The following is an 11,510-nucleotide window of genomic DNA, read 5'->3' on the forward strand; positions in this document are numbered from 1 at the left end:
TTATTAGCATTCTATAAAATACTTTCTACGTGAGTCTGTAGCTATGTCTTTAGAACCTGTCTGGAGTCGTATAAACTTTCTTACATATTATATTTTCTCGTACACAATTTATATATTAAGTTATAGCAGAGATGTATATGCAACAAAATTTTACGACTCGAAATCATTGTTGCTTCCACTGATTACATCTACCCCGAATTCAAATATTTGTACCTTTTTCAAGTTATTTTACGATAGAACTCATGTACAAAATTTTAGTGCCCCTGGGGCGCCATTTTGTTTTATAGCGTAATAAATCAAGTCTCGCCTGAAACAGACATTTAATTGAAACTGTTTTTTAAGTATATATAAAATTTCTTTTGTTCTGTGACAAAGTTACAATCGCATTCATACGTTGCCAATATCCATTCAGCTATCATACAACATTCAATATTTATAAAACTAGATCTTTTTTCCGCGTGTTATCCAAATAAAAGATGTGAAAGTATTTTTTCAACTTAGATAATGCACGTAGCTTTCAAATTGCTGTCCATAAAACTAAATGAAACCAAACCTAACACGTGCGTCACTTGACATTTAATTATGAAGAAGCATGATGGACGAGGGATAATAAAACGCTCCCTTGTGTTCCGAAGCAATGAAGACGCGGTGAGTGTTTTAGTAATTGCTTGATATTATACTATGTGTTACTTTGATTGTGTCTCATTAATAGTGTATTGAGATTTATAATTATTATGTACTGTGTATTTAAGAATACAGATAACTCTAAGGTTGTGTGGTATAAGGAACAAAGCAGTGGTTAAAAACTTGTAAAATTATCTTACTGAAAGATTGGTTCGTTTTTTTTCCAATTTGTTAAATTTACATAGATTTCAAATTGTTTAGGTTAGTTTTTTAAACTTACTATATAGTGAACTAGATGGCGTTGTTGTTCTAGAAGTGAAATCCTAAATCACGCTAGTAATATTTTGTAATAATAAATTGTTTTTGAAAACACGTGTAACACTTTGTCTAGACTTCAAAGATTTTCTTTCAGTTTCCTGGCACCTAAGAACACTATATTATTATAAAGAGTATCAAAACTTACAATTAGCGTACAACAGGATATTTCAATACAATTTTTAAAGTAACAGAAACATATTGAGAGAAAATATAAAGAGAAAATCCATAGCAAAAACATATCTTTTTATGGCGTTGATTTTAATCTTGACTTTTACAACTTCCAGGGACCGTAAACCTTTGTATTTGACATTAATTTTATCTTAATAAAGTGACGCATTTCTATAAAAATAATTGTCTGGATAGTCAGACAGATTAAACTTTTCCTTTTAGTAAAATAGGACAAAAAACGTTTTCATTAAAGCAGTTTAGATAAAATCTTATTTGATTAAGGCTCTTTGAAATCTAATATTTTAAAAGATATAATATTTGATTTAACAATACCCTCACTTAGTTTCGGTTCTAAATATAAACATAAGGAATATCTAAATGAAAATAATATTTTTCGTATTACTACGCGTAATTTATTTGCCTCTGATCACGGTTGCTGCAAAGTAACCGAAACGTCGGGCGTATGTAGTTTTTAAAATAATAAAAAACATAGTTATCCGATTTATATTAGTTTCATTGAAATGTATACTCGCGAAAGCCTTAAATCTCATTATAAGGAATATCTTTGAAAAACACTCGAAACTTTTCTATTAATGTTTTTGTCAGCTGTCAAAAGTTTCTTAATATCTTACGGCAAAGAAATAGAAACACCGAGCCGTAAGAAACATTTTTTTTAACACAGAAATAAGAACTATATTTTTTATATTTTATGATATTATAAACTCTTTGTTAAATACTTTTTTATTCTTTATAAGGAACCTGATTGTGTGATTATTATTAGATCACTGTTGAGAGCAAACAGACCGACGCGAAAAAATCTGAGAGCAAAGCCTAGTATCATCATCATCGTCATCATCATCATGATCAGCCTATAGGAGCCCACTGCTGAGCAAAGGACTCTTCTCACATGGAGAAGGTTAGAGCATTAATCACGGGTCGGCGATTTCAATCTTAAAATTTGAAATTATAAGACCAGGTTTCCTCACGATGTTTTCCTTCACCGTCCGTCAGTGGTGTCTGAATACTCTTAGAAAGTACATATGATTCGGAAAAGATCACATGGGTACTTGCCAGGTTTCGAACCCGCGCCCTCACGTGTGAGAGGCGGGCCTTTAACCTCCAGGCCGCCATGACTTAATTAAGCCTACTATAGTCATTTAAACATAATATTATGCTACACATTGAAAGTATTTCTTATTTAAAACACTATAACGTATATTTTTTCTCTAGCTTAATGTAATTTTAAAGCGTTGCTAACCAAAAATAATAGTTAAAAATAATTGACACAAAGTTATGTTAATTCAAGCTATTTAATTTCCGGAACATCAATCACAGACAGCAAACAGAAGCGACTTATTAACGTAATCTACTTCGCAATTTACAACACACAAGTTGAAAATTCCATAATATTATATTCTATACCAGATAGTATGAAACTAACTATGTAAATACAATTTCATAGACCAAAACATCAAATATTTAGATTAAATTATTATGTAAAATCATGCAGTAGTATATAATTTTTAAAATAAAATTCATGAATCCAACACATTCTTATCAGAAAAGAATGACTTTAAATAAAAATCATATTACGTCAACCAAGTTTTTGAATGTTCATAAATTGTTTAAGTAGATATAAATTCGCGAAGAAATAAAAACGAAACCTATTGGATTGTTTTGGAATATCAATAATAATGGCTTTAATTTTTTTTTTAAATTTAAAACACCAATAAACCATCAAATCTCTTCTCTAATTCGATTAAACACACACACACATACACACACACACACACACACACACACACACACACACACACACACACACATATATATATATATATATATATATATATATATATATATGTGTGTGTATATATATAATCCGGCATGTTGTTTACCATGAACCCCTTCAATTATTTCGTTAAACAAACAGCAACATCTACATGTTTAATGAATTAAACAATACAATATGCAATCCATCACTCGAACATGGTTAAATACGACCAAGGCTTTCTAAGTATAAGCAACAGTAATTTGACACTCCAGTTAGAAAAGTCACCGTAAGAAAAAAATATTTTTCTATCACGCTATTAATTAGGTTATGCCCAAAAAGAATTACACTTAGAAAAATTGTATAGCTATGACTATCACATGTAACATGTTTATTGTATGTTACTAAGAAATGTGAATATTTTAAATCGAGAATAAGCAAGAAAATAACTATGTATATAAAATTATAAAGAAAATTTGAACACTTCACTTTCTTTTTAGAAAGAAGTTATCCATGAAATCTTTTTGGTGACAATGAAATAAATGGTTTATAATTAAAATCTCATTTAAAATAATAAACAATTTATATTAAGAAAGTATTATTAATACATTAAGTATGTTGTAACAATAAAACTAAAATTCTGTTCAACAAACAATATAAGTGAAAAACACAACAAATATATTATTATTAATATTTTTTGTTTTATATTACAAATAAAGATATGTATAAAAAAATGCGTTTTCGATAAATAAACTACAGTTTCAGGAAATCACCTTTTTAATTTTTAAAATAAAAAATTGCTTCAACAATTTTTCTGTCCAAGGTCTGCTATTTAACATTTCCAAAAATCTTTGAAATGTGATTTCACACCCGTGACCTGTGACCCGTTTTTCCTTACAACGCCCTTGTAACTATTGGGATCGTTTTGCAAAAAACGTGAATATTTTTTTTATACATCTGTATTTTAAGACTGTCGTATTGAGAAAAATATTTGATTTAAAATTCAGATATGAAATAATTAAATGAAAATTTATCCTTAATTAAATTGAATTACTGAATATAATATTAATAGATATATATATATATGTACCTATATACATTATAGCTTAAATTCTAACGTTAGAAACTTACTTAGTCTAGTAGAATAACACTGCTTATCTCCTCTGTCTCGTCTTACTGTCATCAGCATAACTGTTCAAAGTTGTAAATAGTGTTTTACGAAACAAGCTCCAATGTTCTTATCACCCAAATCTGCCAAATCATTGTTCAGTATTCAGAAATAATGGGACTATAGAAAGCCTTAATTGATAGAATTAAGCCTATCTTCATTAAATTAAAACTATTCGTTACCATGAGTTCAACCGTATTTTTTGTGGATTTTTAACTAAACAGAATTTATTCTAAAAATATGTTTGGTTCATCCCTATTGTCTGTGACAGCGAGTGGAGATAGTGGGTTTGAAAGGGACTTACCTTTTAAATTCGGGCTTGAAGAGCCCTAGGAGATACGCCCGTCACAGGGATGCCCACTAATAGGTCGGACCTTGGCCTCGCAGAAAATAAACTCTTCATAGCCACATTATCCACAGAATTAAGAAGGCTTACACTCTCTACGACTATCAGGTATATTGTTTATTATAGGTAATGATATATTCGACGGTAAACCACTAAAGCTGCTAATCCAGTTCATCCTATATTTATAGCTTTATATATATTTGTACCCTAGTTAATATTAAGGTTTGAAAGATATAAAATTTAGTGTAGAAAAGATTTACCTCTACATACAAAATATCAGTCTTATAAATAATGAAAACGTTACTCGTATACCCCGATAAGGATACCACAAATAAGGCAGAGAGGGATTTTGTGTACACGGTCTCTTAATACGCTTGTTAGTAACTGTAATCAGATATCAATTAATTACAAATGACGTATTAATGAAACAATTTACGAAAAGAATACTTCAAATACTATCATAGTGATACCTTTAAGAGGTTTTGGGGTCCTAATTCCACTTTAATTGCAGACAAACAAAGAGGATCTAAGTTCTATAGGTATATAGGAAAAATATATATTAGTTGTGGATATACGATTGTTGGCTTAAATAAATAATGATGTGCTGAAAGGGATAAAATCTTATGTTATTTAAAGAAAAAAATTAATCTCAGGCCACAATCAAAATAATATTTATTAGGTTAATAAATATTTCTATGATTTTCTCCGCTAAACTTTTGTTAAGTTGTAGCTAACCCAATATCTTGAATATAACAAAAAAAAAATATCAATTATTATAATTAACTGTATTATACTTTAGTTTGTTCCCAAATTTTGACCCAGCTTCCACACTATAATTATCATAAGAATGCTTAAAAAACATTTATGCATGGAAAAAACTTAGATATTTCATCGTCTCAGAAAATATATAAACAAGTTTTAACGTCAGACAAATATGAATTATATTTGATTTGCATACATTTGCGATCTCCGACTGTATCATTCAGTTGAGATGAAAAATCTATAAGAGTAGCTTTTAACATACCTGAATAAATATATATAGAATGTAACTCTATAAATGTAGTAAACAGTGAGAAAAATAGGTGAGTACATCGCTTTAATCATAATGAAATTAATTAGAAAGTAGAAGGTTTCTACAAACATTTGTTTGATATGCCTTATAAAACAATATATTTTTTTTTCAATACGTGTGATTTTTATTCTAAACATTAAAAATATTAATTATTAGAAAGCCTTACTTATAATAGAAAGCTTTATAGAGATATATCGGTCAAAACGTCCTAAGATTCGTTTCTGCTTAGTAATTTTTAATAAGACGAAATCATTAAAGATAATTTCTGAATGCCTTTATCCGAGGTATGAAAAGACAAACCAGTTGTACGAACACATATTTTTATAATTTTTATCCACTAATTAAATCATATTCAAACATTATTATATCTTATTATTCAAAGACATCTAATTTACAAATGTATATTATATAACTAAAAATGTCTTAAAAAAGAATGAACGACAAAAAAATCTAAATCATACAGAACAATAGCGACTTGTATTACTATGCAAATAAAAAAAAAAAAAAAATGCTCTTGTCCACAAAGCAGTGCATGTGAATAATAAAATTTACATACAATTCAGACTTTCATACGATCCAAGATATTTTACGACAGAAATAAATTCAGGTTCCCTCAGGTTTTTTAAATTGTCTTTGGTTACATTTTATTTTACAGCTTCGTAAATAATACGATCTCATCTGATAGAAGCATTTCAAAGTTTTTTTTAATGTAGACCAATCAATATGTTTTTTACGTTAAATTTAATATTCAGAAAAGATAATACAAGGCATTTTATTTACTTTACTATGTGCACTATATGAAAATGAGGCAACAGGAAAGATATTTATCTATCCTAATACTACTATCTCTATTTCTATTAGTCTTACTATTATTTTTCTAGTAATCTAAAACTAATACTTACAATTTTAAGTTATTAAAATTATTAATTTTTTGTTCAACCTTCCGTCTTATAATGTTTATGTCTTGATCGATTTCGCTAATTATCTTTAACTAAAAATAATCTGTCCGGATGAGATTGATGTATCACATATAAGCCCTGATTTTTCAGAATTGGCCTTAATAGTACTTGAATATGTATAAATATTGTATAGTGCTATTTATTCAACAAGATTCTTGCAATAAGTTTTTGAATAGGTTATTAGGCCCGACTTCTTGAAAATCTTTAATTAAAAGGCCCCAATTAGAAAAAACGTGTAACCTTCCAACAGATTTTACTTGTGGTAAACGTTAGGATACTTTTTTTTTGCTATAAATATGTTATTATATTTTCATAATTCTCATTTCAGTACAAAGAAATAAATAGCTTACATTAAAATCATTGTTTGTGGAAGGTGTCGTCTCATTTATCACTCACTGTATCGTCATTTACAGAAGAGTGTCAAGAAACTTTTGACAGCTGACGAAAACGATATAAATATTACTTTGAGATTTTCCCTGGATTATCACAAACGAAACAGAATACAGTATTGTATTTTTAATATTTAATATTTATTGAGAGCCTTTGATCTGTGTTACGTCGTACGTTATCAACATAAAAATACGATACCGCTATATATTTTATAAGAACATATTTTAAAATTTAAAGTTTTGATTAAATAATGCCCGTCGCTGTTTGCTTTTGATTATAGAGCGAATGACTTGTGCCACGCTGTAGCCTTAGGAGATGGCTAAGGCAAATTAAAATTTACTTTTTAGTGCTTCCGCGCTTCAGAAAGTAAGGTATCTTGGCTTTTAATGTTTTTGGTAACAGTGATAAGCATAACTGAACAGCCTCGATGGCTATACAAAACGGTTAACCATATATTTCCCGTTAGTTTTATAAACCGCTCAGCAATAACTATTATATTTTTAAATACCCTACATCATTGTTTCGAGATCTATAACCCTGCAATATTTTTTATAGATAGTAATAAAAACTATTTCAAATATTACATTTAATATTATTTATCTCTGATTCCTTTTTTAAATATCTCCATAAATACGTAAACCTAATCAACTAAACTTAAAATCATCTAAATATCATTAGTAGACTGTTTTTTTCCAATGATTAAACTCTTATCGTTTATCTTAAAGGATAATGTAGATGTGTAAAATTACTATCATATGCTGTGAAGCCATTATGCTATACATCCATCTATCCGGAATAGCCATCCCCCGACATTTGTAGCAATGAAACGGGAGCGGCACAATCGTTACCATAATTGAATGTTATTACTGGACGGACAATAAATTGATTGAAGTAACAACTCAGTAATCGAATTTATGGTTTGTCCCATATATGGAGTATATGAGGCCACTGAAATTATTTAGGACGTTGGACGTTATGGTTAGTTAATGTTTTTTTTTTATATATAAATTTTAATTTAATTTAACATTTATTATGAAGGTAATACGTGGCTTTAAAAAAAATATTTTTTAACATTTTAACACCTTTCGTCGTTATTTACGTATATCTGTCATGACATATCGTTAGTATATCTACCAATTTCAAAATGTGTTTTTTATTGAACAAAACGTTTATAATCATAATTTCACTAATTTGTCTACAAAACACGTGAAGTAGTTTTATGTAGTTAAATTTTCCTCAACAGAAAGTCACACACACACAGACATTCACAGAATTAACAACATTTAGAACTTAGTTCATAATTTAAATGACATTTACTAATAATAATCATACAAAATTATTTCATACAAAAAATAAATTTCAAAAATAATGGCAATATTAGTTTGAAGCTGCCAGTGAAGTGAAGTTGAAAAGTTTTTCATATGTACATAGTAAATTGTATAACGGATCCTTTGTATACAATCGGTGTTATATAATGTATATTAATCATCAAAATACAAGAAATACTTCAAAAGTTTATATACAAGGACAAGGTTTTTAATTACAGCCTCAAATTCTAGCTCTTCACTTAAAAAAAAAAACTGCTCTCTAATGAAAAACTCATTGTGTACTTCACAAGTAGCTCTTTTCAACGTTCTGTGATAACTAATGAAAATCTCTTTTAGGTGTTCAGCAATACATTAGAATTATTTAAGATGAAGTAAAAGTAAAAGTACCTATATAATAAAAAAATAATCATTTAATAAAATACAATTGTATCTTAGTAATATGAAGTGAGTTTCGTGAGCAATTTATTTGTTGTTATTCAAGTGGCACTGCTTCCTTAACCCTAGTCGTTTAAAACGTCATAGAAACTGTCAAATGAAAAGTGACTATTTAATTTGTTGGTATACCGTTCAAATATTTTTTTCGCCATTTTGTTATTATTGTCTTTCGAAGCGCAAGTGAATAAGTTTTAATTAGCTATTGAGGGAATTATGGGAAATTATAGTTGTGAGCTCTGTAGTGGTGATGTTTGTTTAACGAAATTAATTACGAGTACATTTTCAATTGTCGTTTGATTTTTGAATACGTTGTCGTTTGTTGTTGTTTGATGAAAAAAAATTAAATAATTTCAAAGTGAAGGTGTGCGACCAGTTAAGATTTAACCAAAAAAAAGGTAAGGATGCTTGTTTTAATAAAAAGTTTTATGATAGTTTTAATCAGCTAGCAGGTTGTGTGCACACAAATTAGTTATTTTGTTTTCTTTGTTTGTTGTTTTCAAATAACAATATTAAGAATGTTTGGATCTCCGCTGGATATTCCGATTTAACTAACTTTTATAAAGCGGTGATGAACAAACAGTAATCGTTTTAAGGTACTTTCGTGGCTCAGAGGTAGTTGAGAGACTCCTAAAATATATAGATGTTCGTTCTGATCGGACTGCTGTAACTTTATGCGTGAGTATTATTAATGTCTAAATGAAACTAATATTTTCGGATTTCTTCGCATATTTTATGTTTAAAACCTACATACTACTGACGTCTCGTTACTTAAAGGGGCAGACATTTCGTCTACCCCTTAAAAAATAATAAAATGCGCGTAGTAATCCAAAAGTATTTGTTTAATTTAAATGAATACTCGCGATAGTCTTAGATCTCGTTATAATCAATGTTTTAGAGGAGAAAATTATGAGGAAAATTGTTTTTTTTCAAGCATATTCTGCTTACCCTAACCAAAATCTCTGTGCACGACCCTGGCATATACAATTTTCATATCTATGGATAAAACAATAAGCTAATAGAGACAATTAGGTAAACAGACGAAAAATTCTTTTAAATCTAACTTTTTTATTCTCAATAGCTGTTATAGGAAGTAGAAGTTTCAGAAATTAAGTTGATAGACTTAATCTACTAACATTTCAGTCAAAACCACACACGAATATTCGGGCCGGAAGAAAATAAAATGTTCAAAGTTATCATATTCAAAGTTCAAAATTAATATATATTTTCTTTCATTTAAATTAAACTAATATATTTCAGATATACTACGTGGATTTTATTATTTTAAAACTACATAATCCCGACGTTTCGGTTACTTTTCAGCAAGTAGTAGTATGTACATAGTTTTAAAATAATAAAATCCGCGTAGTATATCCGAAATATATTAGTTTCATTTAAATGAATAAAACTCGCGAAAGTCCTAGATCTCATCATATATTTTCTTTGGTTTTAATGCCATTAAATTAGGTAAAAAATCTCTGACACTATATTATATTTCTTCAACATTAATTGTTAGGATAATAATTACGTTCCTTGATATTTTTTATCTAGAATTCTATCACTTCAAATGCAAGACGTATAACATCAAAGAGCAACCGAGACCACGAAGAATATTTGCATTTATTTTACAAAATGTGAATATTCCTTACTGCTTTGTAGAAATAATCCGTTTGATACTTGGTACAAACGTAAATCATGTCATGTTTTCTTTGACTGGTGGATGAAACTAATTTAAATTATTGTATATCTATATAAATTGAAAACATGAATGTTAGAATAATTACACGACTGTATATAAAAAAAAAACTTATTCCTAAAATTTATTTTGTGAATTTTCTATTCACTATGCCTTGAAATAGAAAAAAAGACGCCTATTTATTTGAAAGTGTTTGTTTTGGTGGTAAATATGACAATAAACCCTTTTCATTCCATACAGTGGAAAAAATTACTAGAAGCTTTGAAGTCTAACGATTTTTATTAGCAGTTTATTGAAGTTTTTGGGTAGTAGGACTCTTTATGGGATACAGGGTGAACATACTAAATATCAGTGATATCCTGTTTCTGAGATATAAAAAGGGATAATCAACACTTTAATCAACTGTAATGGCCACCGAGAAATGAATTTTGTATTGGAAAAAAAAAAACGAAATATATAAACCTATTGCTCAACCTGACAATGTATCAATGCCACATTTATACAACAAAATAGGCCTTGTGAAGCATTTTCTAATAAAATCTGGATAGAATATTTGAAGCATTTTAAAAAAGTTTTTTTCAAAGTTGTCATAAGCCAAGGCTTGAATTTTTGTTGACCCATGAATGAGATAAGTTTTTGCTGGTTAAGAATTCATTAAAATTATTCACTAGTGCACAATAAATAAGTTGGAACAGTTTTTAAAAAAGCTCTTTTTGAATTTTTGTGCAATAAAAAAAATAAAACTTACCGGGAGCTTATTGGAAACATTTTAGAAGATTTTAAATCTGTGGGATGCGGAATGTCTTTAAAACTGTATATTTTGCATGCCAATTTAGATAAATTCAAAAATAACAATGACACAGACATCGTTAACTTCTAACGACGCTACCATGGTCACAACGAAGATATGACGTGGAACTGCGTTTGGATATTAATGTGACAAAGCTCTTATTTACACGAAAGAAGGTGTGACAGGATTCTAGTATTAAACATTTTTCTAGTATTTTATAATTTGATATCATATAAAAATATTATAAAATACAATACCGATACCAGTTAAAAGTTAAATTATTAAAAACAACAATATAGACTGAGATTTTTTTTATATAGATAAACCGTTCTCTTGGATACAAAGGAAGTTTTTTCATACTTTATATATTTTTTCGTTAAAAATATCGATGTTTCATACTATTTTCTCAAAATCAAAAATTCATATTGACCTTGTACATGTAAGGATT

Source organism: Danaus plexippus, chromosome 27, assembly GCF_018135715.1.
Source record: "Danaus plexippus chromosome 27, MEX_DaPlex, whole genome shotgun sequence".
Taxonomy (NCBI): domain Eukaryota; kingdom Metazoa; phylum Arthropoda; class Insecta; order Lepidoptera; family Nymphalidae; genus Danaus; species Danaus plexippus.